Below are 22941 nucleotides of genomic sequence, written 5' to 3'. Positions count from 1 at the left end.
CCATCCTGTTCAGAGAAGATGTGCCCAAGAGCAGGGACAGTTGCTCAGTGAGAAAGTATATGTTTTATCTCTTAATCTCCAGGAATCAAGAAAGGATTGAACAATGAGTTACTTTCATAAAAATGGATGTGATTTTCTGCTAAGTTAGGGAGAACGCTCATTTAACCACATGGTACATAGAAGCTACTGCTCTGAAGAAATATATATTAGGTTAAAAAAAAGTCTTGTTTATCTTAAGCACGGTGAGAAGACAGGAGGTATGACAGAGAGCTTAGTGAGAATATTACTGCTCTAAAAGTTGTAACATAAAGTATAACAAAAATAACACTTCAATATTGTCTAAGGAGGAGGCATAGTAAATCATAACATTTAACATTTTCCAAAAAGAATTGACATTGATGTATCAGAAATTCAAAGAGAAAATAACTTCTTTTTCAACCAAAATATATTAATAGTTGACATAACAAAAACATACAGATATCGAATTATCCATTCAATGAGTTTTCATCATTGTTTACACCTATATAACCATTATCCCAAACAAAATATAGAATATTTCCTTCCTCCTGGAGTGCTTCCTCACACCTCTTTCTAGTAAATCTCCTCCTCCGTACCAAAAGGAACAACTTACTGACTTCTATCACCATTGATTAGTATGTTTTCATATTTTTACACCTCATCTGTGTGTATTATCTTTCTTTGACTTCTTGAGTCAATAACATTTATTCATGTTGTTGAATGTATCAGTAGTTTGTTACTTTTATCCCTGAATAGATTTCCATTTTACCATTATGTCACAGGTGTACATAGGCTCACTTGTAGCTGGACATTCGGGTTGTCTCCATTTTGGAGACACTGTGAATTAGCTGCAATGGTCATTCTCGTACAAAACATTTTGTGGACTTATCTTTTAACTTATCATGGAAATATACTTAGAATGAAATTGCTAATCGTTATACAACTGCATATTTAACTTTATAAGAATACTTTTTTTATTTCTTACCTTCAAAAATAGGCTCACAAATTCAGCATCAATGTATACATTTTGTTTTCCTAAAGAGTTTGTTAAAAGAAAAAAGAGCAGTCTCAGCTACTCAGGAGACTGAGGCAGGAGAATCATTTAAACCTGGGAGGCGGAGGTTGCAGTGAGCCGAGATCATGCCACTGCACTCCAGCCTGGGCAACAAAATGAGACTTCATCTCAAAAAAAAAAGACGAAAGGTTTATACTATCTGAAGATAAACCAGAGTACAGAAAACCAAACAGGCAATGTTTTCACTCATAAGTGGGAACTGAACAATGAGAACACGTGGACACAGGGAGGGGGACAAGACACACCATGACCTGTTATGGGGGTGGTGGGCAAGGGGAGGGAGAGCATTAGGACAAATACCTAATGCATGCAGGGCTTAAAACCTAGATGACAGGTTGGTAGGTGCAGCGAACCACTATGGCACATGTATACCTATGTAATAAACCTGCACGTTCTGCACATGTATCCCAGAACCTAAAGTAAAATTTTTTAAAAAAAAAGAGAAATGAATATTAAAAGGAACTCATCCCCCCCAAAAGGTTATTGAGTTACTACCTTAATAATGAACTGGAAGGAGACTAGAGGAACATTCCATGTAGCCCATTTCTTGGGACAATAGATGAGACTCATCTGGTCTGCAAAGGGGAAGCCACTTCATGGGATTTGTCTTTAGTGGAGGTTATTAGGGCTGGAGACAGAAGAGTTTGTGCTTTTCAGGGGTGGATCTCATGGGAAGAAACACAGTGAGATCCAAAAGTCAGCTACACAAAATCAAACCAATGCTTGACGATTGTTGCAAACTTGCTCAACCAGTGGCCCAGGATGGCTTGAAATATGGTCCAACACAAATTCGTAAACTTTCTTAAAACATTATGAGGTTTTTTTGGCAATTTTTAAAAGCTCATCAGTTATCGTTAGTGTTAATGTATTTGATATGTGGTCCAAGACAATTCTTCTTCCAGTGTGGCCCAGAGAAGCCAAAAGATAGGATATCCTTGGTCTATAGATTTTGTCAGCCTAGTGAATTACACCTGTCACCTAAGGTGATTACTAGGGTTTTTTTTTTCTTCTCTTTAGTGAAGGAATACACTGTCAGCAGCTTCGAGCTGGCACAGTTCCCCTTAGTCATTCAGCAGAAATGACTGTCACTTGTGTACTGAAATTTTCAGATCACTATCTCTGTTGTCCTATCTGGGGCTTCTGTCTTTCAGTGGCTTGGAGATTTTTATCTTTATAACCTTCAACATAGAAAAAGAGGTTGTGGACATTAGGAGAAACAGTGGTGGTTTGAAAAAGAAAGTTCCCATGACTTGTACTTAACTGGGACTCCACTGTGGCACTATAGGTAAAATGTAACCCCATTATACGGAGCTTTCATATTTGGTTGGTATTTCTGGGTCCTGGAAGTAAATGCACTAGCCTTTGAATAACTCTCATAATGTAGCTTTTCTTAAACATTGAGTCTTCCCAGTTGCAACGCAGAGGTGTGTTTTTTGATTTATGGAATATAGCCACTTCTGATTTCTTTCTTTTCGATTATATAGAGGGACTCAAAAAGTATGTGTCAGCTAAAACATAAACATCTTTTATAGCCAATTGCAAGGCTTTTGTTTAAAAAAATCTAATTACCAACTAGTTTCTCAATGTCAATTTGATAATACAGTATAGGCTACTTTTAAACTTAGAATACTAAATTGATCTAGTCAACAACCATTTTTGTTTTTGGAGGAAGATTCCATTTAAACTAAAATGTTTTGGTCTATGTAATACAAAATTCCTGATGTTGTAAAAATAATTCTAAAGCAAGTTAAGGCAACATTTCTTAGCTATACCTGAGAAATTAGGTATATTCATGCCATGAATTGGCTTTTGTCAAAAGAATGAAATTCAGTGAAGCATCATTATTCACTTAGAAGGTAAGGATATTTAACACTAACGAGATCATTTAACAAGAAGCCACTCTAGCAGTTTAATCTGGCATATATGAATGGAGCTGAATGAAAACCAAAAATGTCTACTACACATAGAAGACTGCAGTAATGGTTGGATTTTTATAATCATAAATAATTTTAATCTTCCTGAAATGAATTGACTCTTATCACATCATAAATGGCCTTCATGCTGAAAATTTAATGGTTGTATCTCATTGTATTATTCAACTTCTTAGCAGCCAAATTTGATTCAGTAGACCACTTCCTCCTAAAATCACATTTCTCCATTGATCTCTTTGACCTCACACTCTTGTCTTTTTCAGATTACTTTATTGTGTACCAAGTCTTGGCCCAAGTTCCTCTAGAAACAGGACCTGAAGCAAAGATTATTTGCTAATGTTTTATTAGGAAATGAATTCCAAGAAAGTTAGAATAAAGGAAACTATTATTTAATAATAAACAAGGAAAAAGAGAAAAGCAAATACAAGATTAGATTCTAAGTTAAATACAGTTTCCCAAGCAATACTTTCTATTCCATTCCCTCTACCCCTGGCAAAATAGCACAACACAGAAGAATTTTATCTGAGCTCAGTACGTTGTGAAGAAAAAAAAAAAAGGAGAGATAACAATTTATCTATCACTTTATCTAGTAACCTGCCTCTTATTGCTTAAAGTGTATCCTAAGGGAAATTATCCTCCCCTGCACTTCCGGAAAGTGTTAGCCAGCTTTTATGGGCAGTTGTTGGAGAACATAGAGCTTCTATGGTTACAGTCAAGTCTGAATGGACACTGGAGTTTCTGCAGTTTCAAGCTTATCAAGTACAGCAGAAGTCATGTTGAATCCAGCAGTTGACTATAAGAAAGGCCAAAACACTCTGAAGTAATATTATGATAAATGTGGCCAGAGTTTTTTCCTTAGGCCCAGAAGCATGGCAAGCAGTTAAGAACAGGTAGGTAGGCTCAGGCAGTGAGGATGAAGTGAATCATTGATTTAGTATTCTATTGTGTTCCCTTTTTGACTTTCTAACTACCACTCTTAATTCATTTCTTTTCAGTAGTAGTTGATCTAGCATTTGAAATATTCATTTTTTACTTAATGTACTCCATGTTGTTAATGCAGGCCAAAGATTAAGGGTGGAGAAACTCATTTGCACCCTGGATGAGTAAAAGGCGGTGACTGGCTGCTGGAAGAGACACATGAAGCCCATCACACCACAGATTCAGTCTGGTACACAGCAGGTATCTGTCACCGAAGGACAAACAAGAACCTTGATCACAAGGAAGATTAGAAATGACCTCCTCCAGAAATACTGGATAAAGTAATAGAAATTGCTCTTTCTCTCTTTTTACTACTTTCTTGACAGTGCACTGCACTCAGATAAAATCCCTGTGTTGTGCTGTTTTGCAGGGGATAGAGAGGCAGGATAAAAAGCTCTTTTTCTTGAGAAACTGTGTTCAGCTTAGAAACTAACATCTCTGTGAGCAAGGAAATGACCCTGCTTGGACGGGAAAGTTTTCTCCCACAAAGAGAAGTGTAGAAATCCACGCCTCCTCCACCAATTCCTTTAGTTTTGGGCAAAACTATTACAATGACATTGGCAAAAGTCATCAGCTGCTGGAAGATGGGTAGCAAACTAACTTAGGACAAGATCTTTTACAAATAAAAAAGAGAGGTCTTCTATCACTGCAGGAGGGGCGGAAGTCCTGTCTGCGTGCTAGACTCTGTGTTGAGAAGGAAGAAAAGATTTTCTATTAAGAAGGAAGGGCAAAAACACTGAAAAATTCTCATCTCTGAATATCAAGCATTGAGGGCTGACTTAATATTAAGCCTGAAACAAAATAAAGAGGATAATGAGAATGCCCCTGTTCTCCACAAGTCATGCATGGAGAAACAACAAAAGTAGACTGCCATTGAAGGAAACATCAGAATGTAGAGAGAAGGCCCTTCTATGACAAAGGTTTGCAAGATCTACTGAAAGCTAAAAGTGAGCAGAAAAATTGCACTAAAAACCAACATTGCATGACCAACACAAAGAACAAGGCAGCATCAATCAACAATGGAAGGAATTTGAAGATGGTAATACTGGAAAAAGCCATGACAGCAAATACTCAAACCCAGCTCATCTCAGTTTCCCAGGTAACAGACATACAAAAAAAAAGGCACACCAACATTCAGTCAAACATTTTACTTACCCCTATCTCTATTGTTCTTTTACAGACAATTTCCAGAATTTAAATATAAGTTAATAGACATATATAAAGCAAGAAAAAAGGTTATTCATTGCTGCATTATGAGCCAGGCAACAGAAATAGACGCAAACATGGCCTAGGTGTTGAGACTAACAAACAGATATTAAAATAACAATCAATAATATGTGAACTACATTATGAAAAATGTGAACAACATTCAAATGGGTGGGAAAATTGTGCCTGCAAAGTCTTACCCCTTGTGACTGGCACCATCCCACGCTTGTCCCCACTCAAAAGAGGAATATACTCTCCACACATTGCTCACCAGAGAAAGGCTCGTCTTTCTCTAGAATTCTGTTTATTAAGACTTTCTTTACCCTGGCTCGCTATTTATTTATTTATTTATTTATTTATTTTAATCTATTTTATCAAAGCAAGAAATGAACCCCTCGCTCTCTGATAGCACACTAGAAAACCTGGCCTTTTATCGTTTCTGGTTTTAGTTTGTCGACAGCGTGAAAGCAAACACCTTTTGTATCTTTTTTTCCCTGGGGTAGGGGGCTGGTCTACCTTTGAGTTTGGGCGTGACACCGACGAAGACCATGCTAATGAAGATGAAGCAGGGATGGCCCAAAGCACCCACATGATGGACTTCTGCACGTGCTGCTCCAGCTGCTCTGACTCTGTCTTGAGCTTCTCTAGGTACTCTTCAGCCATAGTAAGTGAGTGAGACAGGGTCTGATTGTTCTTCTTGATGATGCTCTGTGTGGCCAGGCCAAGCCTAGAATCTCCTGCACCAATTTTTCCTGGAGATTCTGATGTCGCAGGAGGAGAAGGTCTAGCTCGTCCCCAAATGCTTCTCCTCCCCTGGCTTCTGTCCTGCCACTCCAGCCCTCTTTCTCACTTTCCGCACAGGCTTTGCTGCAAAGCCAGTGCTGGCAGCTCACTCCACATCTCACTGGTATACCCTGTGGTGACCACACATGCACTGTCATTGCAGCAGCCACTCTCTCTGTGATGTGAGATGCACGTGGCAGGGCCAGACACTGGTTAGCTGGTGCTTTCATGGAGAAGGAGGTCGGTTTCTCTGCCTGCAGCATCTCTTTTAGAAAATCCACCATACAGAGATATGAATGAATCACCTCAGAGACTTGTTTGGGCCTTCAAGACTGGCACTATGTCCTCCAGGGAACTTATGTACTTTTGCAGATGACATTTGTGCAACTGCTGTCCTCTCTCAATGCACAGCAGCTGCGCCAGGTTAAGCTCCAGCCTTGACCCCACCATCACCTCAGGGTGGTACTCCATACCTTGTATCATTTTCTATATACAAAACTTGAAATCTTGAATTAATTGAATCAGGAGCAATACAAATGAGGAATGTGATATTATCTGCTTCTCAATTATCTTTTGAAGTTACTTTTACATTATCTAGCTAGGTAACCACATAGAGTCATGGGGCTTTTAATTTCATCTATATGTTTATGATTCCTAAATATGTATCCTTTGTCCTGATTTTGCTCTTGTATTCCGGTCTTGTATATCTAATTGTTTATGAAGAACCCTCACTTAATCTTCTAAGATGCATGAAAATTAGCAAATTGAATATAGATTACAATTTTTCTTAAATAGCCCTTTGACCCATTATTCCCCCAAACTTTCTTACTTCAGTAAATAGCACCACTTTCTATCTGTGCGTGAGACTCAAAATGAAAGGACTCATTCCTGATGTTCTTTTTATGCTACTTTTAATTTCATTCATCAGAATATCCTTTATCTTTCAACTCCGATCATATTACAAATTCATTTTTCTCCATCTGCACTTCAAGTTTCACCTGGAGAGATGCAGTAATGAAATTTCTTTCTTGTCTCTATTTTTGCCTCATTCATCCATTCTCCAAATACCTGCAAGAGTGTCTTATAAAATGGATGAGTCAGATTATGTTGATCTGTTGCTTAAAATCCATTCTTTGTTCCTTCCTAAAATTAGTAGGAAAATGTCCATATCCAGTATCCAGACTTACTGTGCAGATCTGAAGCACACCTAAGATCCTAACCATGTGAACTTTCTTGCTGTCTCCAATCCAGCCACAAAGGCTGTCTAGTTTCCTAAAACTATCAAGGATTTCTGGGTTACAGTCACTTAAGAACTCTTTACCAACAAAGATGTTCTCCCTGTTTCCGTGTTTCACTTTTTTTTTGTTAGTTTGTTTTTGTGTTTGCTTGTTTGTTTTTGTGGTTAGCTCCTGGTCTGTTGGTTGAAGCTGCTGAAAAACCTTTTCTAGCCACCAAAGTAAAGCTGTTCTTTAATCACTGTTTATCTTACATAGGTAACCACGTCATTAATACTTTGCTTTTTTGCTTGTTAAATCTATTTTACATGTTTTAAAGTATATTTATTTAATTGTTTAATGTGTGTTACCCTGCTATTGTGGGTAAATTTTCATAAATATCGAGACCTCCTATGGCATTTTTAGGTCTGTGTCTTTTACAAGTAAGAACAGTCCCCGATGTAGAGTCGTTCTCAATAAATGTTAATCATTAAATTTTAATTATTTGAGAATCATACAATGTCCTGGAATCTTTGAAATAATTGTCACCTTATAAAGTTATTGTACATTGCTTTATTCACTTCCTAAATATTCCTCCAAAACACTTTTGGATTTTAAAATAGAACAAATTTTCAAGTCTTTGGAGGACACTCTAGGAATAAGTTATTTTCTCAACTGTACAATAACCTCCTTTAACATACAAATTATGCATCTCTAGGAGAGATAGAATGAAAAAATATATAAGTCATTAGTATTTAGAAACTTACTTATTAAGCATTGTGGAACATTTATTGACGTCAGTAAAAATACTTTGTTGTTAGTCTTTGACCTCACATAGAAGTGACTGATTCAGTGTGTTTCTATCCTAACAGGTTAAATCAAATATCCAAGCAAAGACTAACATTACTGGCAAACAATAAATTATACTAATGACAAATTTTTTATAAAGACTGAGAAATAACTTCATGTTTTCGCGATGTTAAATTAATTTTCCTCAGTAAAATAGGTTCTTCAATTAGAGTAACTCTGGTCTTATTTCAGCTAGAGATATAATTATTGCATTTTAATTATTATATTAGGACTCCAATTTATTACTAGAACCTAAATACCTATTTAAGTATGTGTTTACTTATGTGTGTTAAAGAATTAATGGGAGAAATCACTACATACCAAATAACTTTCAATAAATCCAAAAGTATACATGTTCCAAGAAAGAGAATTTTATGAAATAGACCTAGCATTGAAATGGGTTATGAAAGCTTAACTTTATTTTCCCTTTATTGTGATATCAGTGACAAAAAATTGTATATATTCAAGGTATACAATATAATGTTTTATGTAGGTATATATTGGGAAATGATTACCACAAACAAGTGGTAATCATTTTTATTTATTAATAAATCCGTCATCTCACACAGGTACCTTAAGTAAAATGCTTAATATTTACTCTTAAATTTCTAGTATACGATACATTATTATGAAGTATAGGTACCATACTGGACATTAGGTCTCTGGAATACTTGATCTTATAACTGCACCCATAACCCCTGGTAACCACCCTTCTACTTTTTGTTGCTATGAATTCAACATTTCTAGATTCTATATACAAATAAGATCATTCGGTAGGTGTCTTTCTGTTCCTGACATGTTTCACCTAGCATAATATACTCCATGTTCATCCATGTTGTTGCTATGGCAGGATTTTTTTTTTCTTTTATTAAGATCGAATTATATTTCAATGTTTATATACACCACAGTTTATTCATTCATCATCAATGGGCACTTAGACTGTTTCCATATTCTCACTATTGTGGATAATGATGCAATGAACATCAGAGTGCAAATATCACTTCGTGATAGTGATTTTATTTTCTTTGGATGTATACCCAGAAGTGGATTGCTGGGTCATACAATAGTTTTATTTTTAGTTTTTAAGGAAATCCCATACTGTATTTCATAATGACTATAGTCATTTACTTTCCCACTCACAAAGTATAAGGGTCTCTTTTTCTCCACATCCTTGCCAACACTTCTCATTGCTTGATTTTTGATAATAGACAATCTAACAGGTGTGAGGTGATATCTCATTATGGTTTCTATTTGCATTTCCCTGATCATTAGTGAAGTTCAGTGCCTTTTTACATGTCTGTTGGCCATGCCTTCTTTGAAAAAGTTTGTTAAGGTCATCTGCCCATTCTTTGAGCAGGTTATTTGTATTTTTATTATTAACTTGTGGAAGTTCCTATATATTTTGGACATTCACCCCTTGTCATATATAGGTTGCAAATATTTTCTCCCATTGTGAGGGTTCCTTTTATTTTATTGATTGTTTTCTTTGCTGTACAGAAACTTTTTAGTTTTATATAGTCTGATGTGTTTTTGTTTTTGTTTTTGTTTTTGTTTTGCTTTTGTTGCCTATGAATTTGCTCTTAGACCTGAAAAGATCATTGCAAAGATCAATGTCATGGAACTTTCCCCCTATGTTTCTATGTTTTCTAGTTTTATGGTTTTCAGTCTTAGATAAAAAATGTTAACCCATGTTGAACTGATGTTTGTGCATGGTGTAGAATAGGATTCAATGTAGATAACCAGTTTTCCCAAGACCATTTATTGACCAGACTATCCTTTCCTAAATGTGTATTCTTGGCACTTTTGTCAAAGATTAGTTGATTTTATACACATGGACTTATTTCTGGGTTTTCAGCTCTTTCTGTTGGTCTCTGTGTCTGTTTTAATGGCAGTATCATTCTGTTTTGAGTACTATGGTTTTGTAATAGAATTTGAAATTAGAAAGTTTGTTGACTCCAGCTTTGTTCTTCTTGCTCAAGTACCTTAGCTATTCACATTCTTCTGTGGCTCTGCAGTAATTCCATGATTTGTTTTCTGTTTCTGTGAAAAATGCCATTGAAATTTGGATAAGGATTGCATTGACTCTGCAGATTACTTTGCATAGCATGGACATCTGAATGAAATTGATTCTCTTGACCCATCATTTTTTCTATCTTCTTCAACTTCTTTCATCTGTGTTACATAGTTTCCAGTAAACAGATATTTTATCTCTTTGTTTAAATTTATTCCTAAGTGCTTTATTCCTTTTGGTGCTATTATAAATGGGATTTTTTCTTCATTTATTTCATTTAGTTTATTGTTAGAATATAGAAACATGAGTGATTTTTGCACATTGGTTTTGTATGTTGTGACCTTACTGAATATGTTTATTAGTTCTAACAGGCTGTTTTTTTTTTTTTTTTGTTTTTTGTTTTTGTTTTTTTTTTTTTTTTTTTTTGCAGAGTCTTTAGGGTTTAGCAGTTTTCACAGTATAAGATTTTGCCATCTGCAAATAGAGACAGTTTTACTTTTTTCCCTTTCTTATTTGGATGCCTTTTATTTCGTTCTCTTGCTTAATTGTTCTGGCTAGGGCTTCCATTACAATGTTGAATAGGAGTGGCAAGATTGAGCGTCCTAGTCTTGTTCCTCACCTTGGAGTAAAAGCTTTCAACTTTTCACAATTGATTATGATGTAAGCTTTTCACAATTGATTATGTGTGTTTGTGGCCCATGGCTTTTATTTGAAGGTTTAATATTAAGCAGGGGAGACTGCAGTTTTTCATAAGAATGATCTACCTTCCAATATACATATAAAAATCATTGTATAACCAGGAAATATATCTTTGATTTCTCTAGAACCTTGAGAAGACACAGCTTAGTGCACTGCATACAATAAATATTTAAGTGTCACTAATATTGCTATAGTAGCTCATAAAATTTTTCTTTGTTCTCTAATTCATTTTAAATATTGAAAAAGATTTGCATGTGTTTAAAATATGTTCAATCTACATTTACTTATATTATCAAGAGTTTAGCTCAATTATATATGTAATTTTAGTTCAGAAATTACTATGCATATAATTGTAGATTTCAAATAAATTAAATTTTAAGAGTTACATTTTATTTTTTTCAAAAAATATCAAAATGATAAGTATCTGAGGATGTCTTGTCCTCTGAATATTCAGAGGACTGCTAGTGCATTTATGCAGTCTGTTGAGATAATAAATATTAAACAATGGGCAAGTAAATAATGAATTTGGTAACTTTATGTAAACATTGTGATTTTTTGGCTTAGCCTCAAATTTTAGGTGTTCTTTTCAAATCTTGATTATTTCCTATTCTCTAACAACATTTAATTTGTTGTTTTCTTAGTTAATGCTGGCACTCATCTCCTTAGCCAGGAAGACCATGGCTTATACATAGCCTTTATTTCGTTCAGCAAATGGAAAGCAATTTTATTATTACTGCCAATGATAGACTACCAAGAAAGGGAAATTTGCATAAGAAGGCTTTTATCCTTTTCTTAAGTCAAGGGTCTTTGCAAAGGGACTTTGGAGCCTTATAAAAATAAGAACACACAAAATGTTATTCAGATTTCCTATAATTGGTCTTAAAATTTTATAACTGTTCTAATTAAAAAGAAATTTGAGGAGGGAAAAATAATCTGTCCATATAAGTATTGTAATAAAGGTAGTAGAATACAGCTGTTTTGCTAACAATTTTGCTGTTTTTGAAAGTAAGGAGAAAGTATAATGCACAGTAACTTTAGTTTACCTTAGCAGTAGCTTAAGAAGCCCTTGACCCTAAGCGTTTCGTTGGCTATTTCTATAAACCACTTTCCACCCCAACATCATGTTGTTCTCTACATCATGAAACTCTGAGTCTTTGCTCTATTTTATTACATGAGAAATTATTCAAATAAGATAATAAGCAGAGATTTGTACTCTCCACACAGAATGGTGTGGCTTTATTTAGTCAGTGATGCGTCTGAATGTCATGCTCTATTTCAGTAGAGTATTCCATGGAGGAGAACATTATATTGTCCCACCAATTTATCTGTATTTTAAGGGAAAATTTTGGAAGAGATGGAAAGCCAAAGGAGAAGAAACATTAGGGAAGAGAAGTGAAGTGGGAAAGAGCTAAATTTATATCCCATTTGATGCCTTTGGGCCTTCCAAAAAAGCCCTTCTCTTTTAAATATAATAGCAGAACAATTTTTGATTAAAAAACTGTAATCTTTAACTACAGAAGAATTTTTACAAGGAATAATAGTGATTGCTTCAATAGTTAATCCCACAGTTTTTTATTACAAAGTAAACTCTATGGTATGGATTTCATGCTTTTTACAGATTGATTCTGTTTAAAACCCTACAAAGGTTTAAAGTAGCATTAATATGCCACTGTTATTGGAATTATTTGAGTTCATTTAACATCATTTAAATTGTCCATAAATAAATTATATACCCAAGATATGAAACTGCATATCAAAAGCTTTAAGTGCAGTGTGTATCCAGCAGTGCCTCTGAAGCTCTCGCATCTGTAGGACATGGGGAATGTTGATAATAGAAAACATTTTCTATCATTTTAAAACAGTTTTATTTCTAGAAATTGCATTGCTTCCTTATGTTTTATTCTTTCTACATAATTTTAACATAGCATTTATACCCTTCTCTCTCTCTCTCTCTCTTTGTCTCTCTATTTTTCTTTCCCTTTCTTTTTTTTCTTCCTTTCTTTCTTCTTTAATTCAGACATAGTAATTGTGTATATTTATGGGCTACCCTGTGATGTTTTCATTCATGTATATATTATAAAAATATGTAATTAAGCTAATTAACATATCCATCAACCTACCAACTTTTTGTAGTGGAAATGTTAAAATTCTATTCATTTAGCAATTTTAAAATACAACGCATTATTTTTAATGGTGGTCACCATGCAATACAACAGATTACTAAAACTTATTCCTCTAGTCTAGCTCACTAGAAGATATTATGCTAAGTGAAACAAGCCAGGCACAGAAAGACACATACTGTATGGTCTAATTTACATGTAGCAATTAAGAAAGGTAGATCTCATAGAAACAGAGAGTAGAAGAGTGGTTGCTAGAGGCTGGAAAGGGTGGGTGGGTGAGGAGAAGTAATGAGAAAAGCAGAGATGTTGATTATAGGGTACCCTTATCTTTTTTAATGCATGCAAGATTTTCAAATGTTCTTTGGAATAGAACTAATATCAAAATCCCCTTCCTAAGGCCTTACACCTGGTTATGACCTTTTTGTGTGTTTGTTTTCAAGCCCACTAATTCCTTTCTTTCCAGGTAGATTCATTCTTATTCTGTCTCTATGCCCACTTCAGACCCTATGTTGTTCTCACTAATTTGATGTTACAGGATATCCACCTACCTTTTGAAATTCAGCTCAAAAAATTGTTTCTTCCACTAAGTGAAAGTGATCCCTGTATCTTATTTGGTGAATAAATGCATGAAGTTATTGGTGACTCATTTATCCCAATAATTATATAGATTTATTTTTAAATATGTCACTGAATTAAAATAGGATTGATATTTGTTTGCATATAAAAATGTACAATTAATTGATTTTCACTGGACTGTAGTTTAAATGAATATAAAAGAATATATTGTCAATAAGATAAGTGGGTACACACAGCTTATAAACATATAGAACGTAATTTAAAAAATGATGGTGAGAGGGAGGACTTTAAAATGCCTATAAAATTTAGAATTATCTGTAAATGTTTGAGAGAAAAGTTTCCAATCCAATTTTATATTTCCTTTGATAAGTCATATGTGCTGACCATATTTTTACATACAAGTGTGCATATATGTCTGGTATTGTGTGTTTTAATATTCGAAGACTATTTTAAATATAAAATGTATTTCCATTACTCCTCCATTTTGGAGATGATTTAAAAGTTTGTGACCTCTGATTTAAACAATAGTAGAAGTGTTTTTACATAGAGTAGTTAGGAATAGTATTTTATAGATGATATTGATGATATCTTAATAAATAAAAGTCCTATAAATAAAAGTAGAATAAATTTTCATCACTTCATCTACCTAATTTATTTTTAACTGTAAATTATCCTAGTTTCCTACCAGAACTGAAATTAATCCTCTTTTTATGAGGATATGTTTATATTGGCTTATTAGAAAAATCTAATTATCTGCAAATTTTTTTCAAGTGTTCAAATGAATATAGCAAGATGTGAGGAAATTTTATTCTGTATAACTTCTTTAAGGAGCAATTGCCTCTCTTCTCCCTTTCTATGAAGTTTTATCTCAGACCCAGCTGTAGGTTTAGTGTATACCTCAGGGTTTTCCGATAGGAATTCCTAATCCTCTGACCATCATATTTATTTTAAGTGTATTTGATTTGAACTAGGCAAATGTCTGTTATCTGGAGCCTTTTTATCTGTGGCTATTAGGAAGGATACCTTCACTCTTTTCTTGGGTTGCTAGCTATATTGCTAACATTAGCTGAGAAAGTCTGGTCACCATTTTCTTGAAAATAAAACTAATACAAAGAAAGGAAGAACTTACTACTGTGATCATTATTCCCACTGTACCTGAATCCAACTGAAACCTGGATATTCCAGGTACATGACTGTATTAACTTCCTAAGGCTGCAGCATTAAAGTGACTATCAACTGACCACCTTAAAACAACAGAAATTTACTGTCTCAGTGTTGGGGATCAGAAATTTACAATCATGTTGGTGGGATTGGCTCCTTCAAGATATTCTACAGGAGAATCTTTTCCATGTCTCTCTCCTAGCTTCTGGTGGTTGCTGTCAATCTCTGGCATTCTTTGGCTTGTAGATGCCTCACTCCAATCTCTGCCTCCATCTACATATGCATGGCACTTTCCCTATGTGTTTTTTGGTGTATGTCTTTCCTCATGTTTTTATATGGATATTGGATTTAGGGCCCATTCTAATCTAGTATGACCTCATCTTAATTTAACTAATTACCTCTGCAAAGACCATATCTCCAGACAAGGTCACGTGCACAGATTCTACGTGGACATGAAGTTTTGTAGGTACTATTCGACCCAGCACAGGAGCAATTGTTATTTCATTCTACTTCTTCTTTTCATGTAGTTTAATTTGACATTCTAAAATGTAAATCAGAGATTGAATCAACTTACGTTCACAACTGAATTCTGTATTTTAAGAACTAGCTATATTGCACATATTTTCTCTTATCTACCTATATACATTTTGCATAAAGGTAATGCCACTTTTGATCATTCTTTGAAATTTGCTGTTTTATATATCCTTATGCTTTATATTTATTATAAATCATTAAAGCACTATTATATACCCCACAAATTGTATTACTTTATTTAATAATTATTATTGGATTCATATTAAATAAGATTCAGTTCAATCTGTAAGAGTTAGGTGAGTTTATCACAAATACTAATCTTTCAGTGTAATACATGACTCATTCATATTTTTAAAATAGATTTTTTGGTGCAAGCTGAGATTCAATGTCAAAGCAAAAACCAAAGAAGGGGAAATGTTTGTAATGTTATTTCTGTTAAACTATGTAGCTGGAGAATTTTATTCTCATTAGTGTCAATCTTAATTTGTTTGTATTTAGTTTATATGCCCAAAATAAAATTATTACAAACATTTAAAATGTATTTGAAGTGAGTCTCATTTTTCCCAACTGCTCTTAGATCTTAATTAATTGATTCTGAGGCTATTTTTATTTAGAATTTGTATTTAGTAAAGAAAAATGATCCAAAAGTATACTTTTAAAAGGTTTATTTTTGTTTCAAAATCTCTATCTTGATTCCTGGTGAATGTTAATAAAAATAAAAAAAAATCACCTTAATTTGATGTAGAGATTACAACTAATTCTACTTTTTACTGCTACCTCATATAATAGAAATACAGTAATACATATTAAAAATAGAAGATACTGAGATATAAAAACTAGCTATATTCAAGAAAGCAGTAGCTGATTACGGTGAGAGCTTTCTTATTGATATAGCTTATTTACTTAATATACCTGTTATGTAAAAAGTTTAATTTTTATCATGTTTAAAAGAATGAAGTGTTCAGAAAATTCATTTATGTTGTCACCATAAAACATGGTCATAAGAAGGAAGCAAACGCCAGTCTTTTACTTATTTTAGTTTTCTCAACATAGACAGGGAGAAGCAATTAAAACATTAAAATATAAGGTATTTTTTAAGGGAAAAATAGCATTGTGGGAAAAATCAACCCTAATAATGTTTATTTTTGTTCTAGTAAATATAAATAGTATATTCGATGAAGTTTGTAGGTGTGTGTGAGGTTATGAAAATAAATTACTTATTGAGGGAAGAAAGCTGGTGTTTGCCATAGAAAGACACTGTGGAATTAATACTATCAAGGATAAAACCACCTCTATTAGACTAGTAGCAATTAATTAAATCATGCCTAGACATCACAAATTACCTGTTTAATTTACATTTTAAAACTCTTATTATGTAATTTTTCTCATGATACTATTAGATAATCACCATTGGACATCACTGAGATACTTTTCACCTGTCCCTTGCATGGCACATACAAACTATCAATGGGTTCTCCATCACTGAAGAATGAACAGGTACAATTAACAAGTTTTGGGAGGTCACATGAAAAAACCTCTTCCAACTGGATTGAGTGGAAACAGGAATCAAATACTTTGTACTTATTATGAAATTTTATTCAATTTAGGAGGAAAATAGAGATTTGTATTTTTTAAAAGAAAAATTTAATATCTAGGACATTGAAAACCACAGCCAGAAGTTTCTGCTTCTGTTTGATTTACAACAATCCATTTATAGATACCCGTTTACCAGTGCCAGAAGAATTTTAGTATTTTGATAACAAACTTGGATAATATTCATAATGAAATATGCTATTTCAAGTGTATTAAGTGGAGTAAAAACGTTTTCAAAGAAAATATGTAGCCATTTATCCTAATCACATACATTGTTAATTAATTCCTGATAAGATTTGCTTCCAGCTATATTATGTTTATGAACAAACAGTCCTTCAGGCATGTCTCATTAACATTTAATTAGTTTATAAAACACTTTGCTTTGCTGTCATAGGTATTGTGAGATTAAAGAGGATTTTAGTTGATGACAGATTTTTTTAAAAGTTCAATTAAAAAAAAATACAGAAACACCAAAAAGAAAAGCAGATGAAAATAAACTAAATTAGGTGCTAATGAGACTAAGATTTTAGTAGCTTTGATTTTCCTAAGCAAAGGTCCTCACTTTTCATTATTTGTACTGGAAGTGTACCTGATAAGGAAATCAGAAGGTAGGTAATTTTGTGTATACTCCGAATTTTAATGTTTGGCTTACTAAGATACGGAATAAATATTTAAGTTTGAAATCTGAGAGGCATATTTAAAGCACATAAATTTAAATATTTTTTTCTTGGTGGGGCTTTTAAAGTTATTGTTGAAATTACAAAAAAGATGAAATGTAATATTATCCTAAGGCTCAGCATGGTGTACTGATTTTATGTCATAATTATTTGGATCTTTATGTTGTACTTCCACATGAGGCTTTTTGTGTAGTTGAGAAGTCTTACAGACAATAATGAATTTTTCGTTTAATAATCTGCAATCTTGGAAAAATTACTTAAATTTATTAAGCCACAGTATCATGATTTGCAATATGGGAATTATAACTACCCCACGCCATAGAATTGTGGAAAACATTGTTAACTGAAATAATGCAAATAAAGTAGTGCCTAGCATATATTATGCAGTGTTCTAGCCTGATTACACTATATATAAAATCGCCACTCTCTCCCACCATGCTCCTCTCTACACTTCTTATTCAATAGGAATCCAATGCATAGAGAATTTTTAGGAATAAGATCAGAAAGTTAAGGTAAGCTAAGTCATGAGCATGATATTTGTTCAGCTTTTCCATTGACACAACTTTTTATGTAGCAAAAGACACAGTTGGGAGTATGAGAGTCTGAGATGAGGGGACAAAAATTAACTTTTAGAAACTGCAGAAAGTTAAAAGGCTTAGTAAATAACCGAGGGTTCTGACTGGGACACTGGGGAACAACATCTTTGTAGTAATTAGACTTTCAAATAAGGGAAAAAGAGAAGTTCAAATAATTTGATTTCTTGATTCAATTAAAGTGACCTTCTCTGGGCTTGCTCCTGCCAAACGTAAAAGAAAACTACATCCAGAGCTTCAAATTATCCCTATTTCTTTTATATATAATGTCAACACTCAATTAAATGCAATCAATCATGTGAGAATATAACACTTAATTGAAAACCAAGAGAAAAAATAGAAAAGAAAACAGACTCATGGGATATACAGATATTGAATTTATCAGATTTAAATTTTATATTAAATTAAGTAATACACTGAAGGAGTCAAATAACAATATTCAGAATTTCAGCAGAAAACTAGATACAATTTAAAAGAGCAAATAAAATTTCTAAAATAAAATTGCAATAAATGAAATTAAATAATCAGTGGATATAGTTAACAGTGACATAGGCATAGCTGAAAACTTAATGATATGTCAGATGATGTCTCTATACTTTAGTATAGAGAAGGAAAAAAAGGATGCAAAAAGGAAAAAAAAAAGAAAAGCAGAAAAGAGCATAAGAAACACCTAGTGGCTAAGAATTTTCATAAACTGATCTTTAAAAATTCCATAGATTTGACTGGGCGTGGCGGCCCACCCTTGTAATCTCAGCACATTGGGAGGCTGAGGCAGGAAGATCACGAGGTCAGGAGATAGAGACCATCCTGGCTGACACAGTGAAACCCCATCTCTACTAAAAATACAAAAAATTAACCGGGTGTAGTGGTGGGCGCCTGTAGTTCCAGCTAATAGGGAGGCTGAGACAGGAGAATGGCATGAACCCAGGATGTGGAGATTGCAGTGAGCTGAGATCATACCACTGCACTCCAGCCTGGGTGACAGAGTGAGACATACACACACAAAAAACAAAACAAACACACAAACAAAACCATAGATTTAAGAAGTGCTACCAAGCTAAGAAAAAGATACGAAGGTATGGTTGTAAAATCAGATTCATATAATCCAAGATTTTATCCATCATTCAAATTTTAGAACAAATTCCAAAATGCGGCAACGGACATGATTCTATGAAGCAGAAAGAGATCTGAGACATAAAATGCAGGCTTCAGGTTCATCAATCCCACAGCAGAAATGACTTTTTGAAACCTAGACTAGATAAGGTTTGTAAGAAGTTAAGTGGGATATCACTTCCCCTCACTTAGTGGATAATGATTAGTTTATCAATATCCCAATTTTATACTGAAGCTTATGGGAGTTGAGCCCACTAAACTATAGATTCTAGGTTTATTTATATCCTAAAATCATTAGTCAGAAATACTCTGTTTAGAAGGTTAAAATGATTAGTCAGAAATACTCTGTTTAGGACCTTCCATAGATAAGGACCCTGGTCACTTCATAAGTCTACTAATCCTTAGGTTCACTTGAGTTTATGTTGTCAAAGGAGTAGAGTGGACCATCTTGTTTATTTTGTTTCCTGTGAGTGATTCCTTACAGTAAGAGAAGTAAATATACAACATAAGCCATTATAACCTAAGAGATCACTAGAATTTGTTTTACAAAGGGGAAGGAAATTTCCCCTACAAAATATGTAAATTATTATTTATAATCCTTTATGGCTATACTGATATTCTTTTATAAGTTGAGTTACAGTTTATCATCTGTTATACATAATTATTGAATCTTTTATATGTTGGAGGCATTCTACTGGGTATGTGATCTTCGTTAGGCCAAACTCACTTCAGTTGGTTTCTACAGACATAACAATTCAAGACTTAACCTTAGCGTCCAAAATATTTTCCCATCCTGAGGTTATGGTATGCACAACTCAGATTTTCAAGCAAAATAACTTAAAACTCTGTTACCAGGTTTCTATGACAAATAGATTAGTGTTTTCCAAACTGTATGTCAGTTAAGATTACAGCAACATATTTCATCATTTCCCAAAAGAAGTACATTTTTCCCTATTAGTAATGACTGGAGTGTGAACAGAGACAATTTTTTCAGCTAATCCTGTATTCCACCTGGTCTGTGGACATATTTATATTCCAAATAGCATTGTGTAGGTTTTTCATGGACACCAGCTTCTGTGTCATCATAAATATGTAAACCGTCTATCTATCCCCCAAGGGATTACACTGAGTGATTCCCTTTCCCTACATTTCTATCCTCTTGCACTACAAGATCCAGGATATAGGTAATAGCGTAAAATAAAAATAAGATGGAAATCACTGCAATTTGAGGTGTTTGAGTCACTGGAAAACAATGAAAGCCATAGTATTCATGATGACTTACCAAAACCTAAGTTTACCAAAGTTTCCCCATAGGTATATGTCTTTGACTTGACTCTGTAAGGCCCTTTACCACAGAGATTTCCAAAAAAATTAAATTTCATTGTGATTTGAATATCTAATAGTTATCCCTGGGGGAGGTTAGGACTACTCCCAGAATAGTTCACAAGTGAAAATACAATCATTATTGGTCATTCTATTCTATCAAAGTGATGTTTTCTTTCTATTGTGAGAGCTGCTTCTAATTCCCTTTAGTTTAAAAAGTCTTGTCCTTCAAAAAGCCTCCAGTAATATTTTTTAGCCTCATTTAGTATAGCATGACTAACTCCTAATGTCTTCACTAAACGCTTGCTATCTCCTGGGCGGCTGATGAACAGGTTACCTCATATTCTGTTTCATTGTACATTTACACAAACGTACAATTTAGGAAAATGATCTGAACATCCAAACATTGGATATCTAACAACTGTCAGTGGTATTTTTCTACCTCCAAATACAGCTTCAGCTGGGTATACTAAAAGGCTTCCCATAAAAGTCTTCCGTCTACTTCTGGAGGGAAAATATCTACCCTGTCATATCTCACAATCACATCCATGCCTAACACCTTTGAAGTTATTCAGGTTCCATTTCGATTTTATTTAGGTGAAATCCATGAAATTCACTTTTTTTTTTTTTTTTTTCTTTTTGAGACAGAGTCTTGCTCTGTCACCCAGGCTGGAGTGCAATGGCAAGATATCAGCTCACTGCAAGCTCAGCCTCCCGGGTGTACTCCATTCTCCTACCTCAGCCTCTTGAGTCGCTGGGACTACAGGCGCCCGCCACCATGCCCGGCTAATTTTTTGTATTTTTAGTAGAGACGGGGTTTCACCGTGTTAGTCAGGATGGTCTCGATCTCCTGACCTCGTGATCTGCCCGCCTCGGCCTCCCAAAGTGTTGGGATTACAGGCCTCAGCCACCGCGCCCGGCCAAAATTCACTTTTAACTTAATCAAATGATCATACAAATTGGAGCATACTCAACAGGCAGCCACAGTTTGCTTTCTATCATGCCCAGGCATTTGAATCATATATTATCTGGATTTATTAACCCAAGGATGACAGAGGATCTGCTCTATAGCATCTTCCATTTTATCCCATTGACTTGGCCTTGAGTCATCAGGGTGTGCCACATACCATCTTTTCCTCAGATTCACCAGGTAGAATTTCTACTGAGATCGGTAGAAATCCAGTCTCCTTTCTACAGAGGTAACCAGTTCAGGATTTCTCTCAGCACTGGCTATTACTCAGTGCCAGATCTAAGAAAGAGCACTAAGAGTTTATTCTCTTGCTCTATAAGGCTAACGTGGGGAATTATGTAACTACATCCTTCCTCGGGATTAGATTCACTTGTGACTGTCTTTGCCATCTGTATATTCTCTCCCCTTTTTCCACATTTATTACCTATGTTGACCCAGACATTTTCCCCATCATTTGAGTTTCTATTTCAGCATAGGTACTACATATCTGATAAAATAGCAAAAACAAACAACAACAACAACAAAACAAAACAGGCAGTGATATTTGGCAATGGAGCTGCCTTGACTGCTCACCTGCAAAATGCTTTTAGGAATATGAGCAAGCGACTTTGATGTAATCAATATTGTGTCTTGAGTATTGATTTCAGCTTTTCTGATAAACGTCAATTTAACCTTGAGCATAGAACACTGTATCAAACAAACAAACAAAAAGGTTATATTTGTAGGATGCATAGTTTGGGAATTGTATCTCCATTTGTCATTTTCTGTTTAAAAAACGTATCCATTGTGAAACAAATATTTTAATTATCCATTCTAATTTTTAATGAGGCTTCTACTCTGAAGTTAAGTAAAATTTGTGTAATATTGTTTCCTTGTTTGTTTTTTTTCTATTTTCTACTTTCAAAACAGTGAAATGCATACTGTACCTTGATTGGGAGAAAAATATCCAGATGGGCTGAATTGATAGATAATTCTTTACTTGAAATATTTACTTGTTTTTATGGAGTTGCTCCAGATAAGATGAATGAACTCTAGGGGAAAACAGGGTTTGATCACAATTAATACTCACATATCATATTTTCTGCCTACTGATAGAGGTCTATAGTCATCCATTAATACAATCTGGTTTGAACAACACCCAGTAAGACTCTAGCCATGTTTTACTTGTGGCTTTTAACAGCAGCTTCCTCAGGCATTTTTGGAATAAAAACACTAAGAGGTATTCACTGAGCATCCCATTTCAATATATACCACAGATGCTGGTCTGCAATGTTGCAGCTGCAGATATTTCTAATGTCAACTAAACAACTGAATCATAAAGGCTTACGTAGACTGTGCCACTAATTTCCACCAGTCTTTTAATGATTATTTTTCTTTAAGACCTCTCTTAAATTCAGATATTTTTTCTATTGATTTTGTGAATAGGGCTTGGAAGGATTCTTAAATAAAAAATATTATTGTTTTCAAAACCTGAAAAATGGGTAGTCTCTGAGCTTCATGTTGACTGGCAGGATCTG

The sequence above is a fragment of the Macaca thibetana genome, chromosome 5 (genome assembly GCF_024542745.1).
Source record: "Macaca thibetana thibetana isolate TM-01 chromosome 5, ASM2454274v1, whole genome shotgun sequence".
Taxonomy (NCBI): Eukaryota; Metazoa; Chordata; class Mammalia; order Primates; family Cercopithecidae; genus Macaca; species Macaca thibetana.
The sequence above is the reverse complement of the archived record's forward strand: the minus strand, read 5'-3'. Positions refer to the sequence as shown.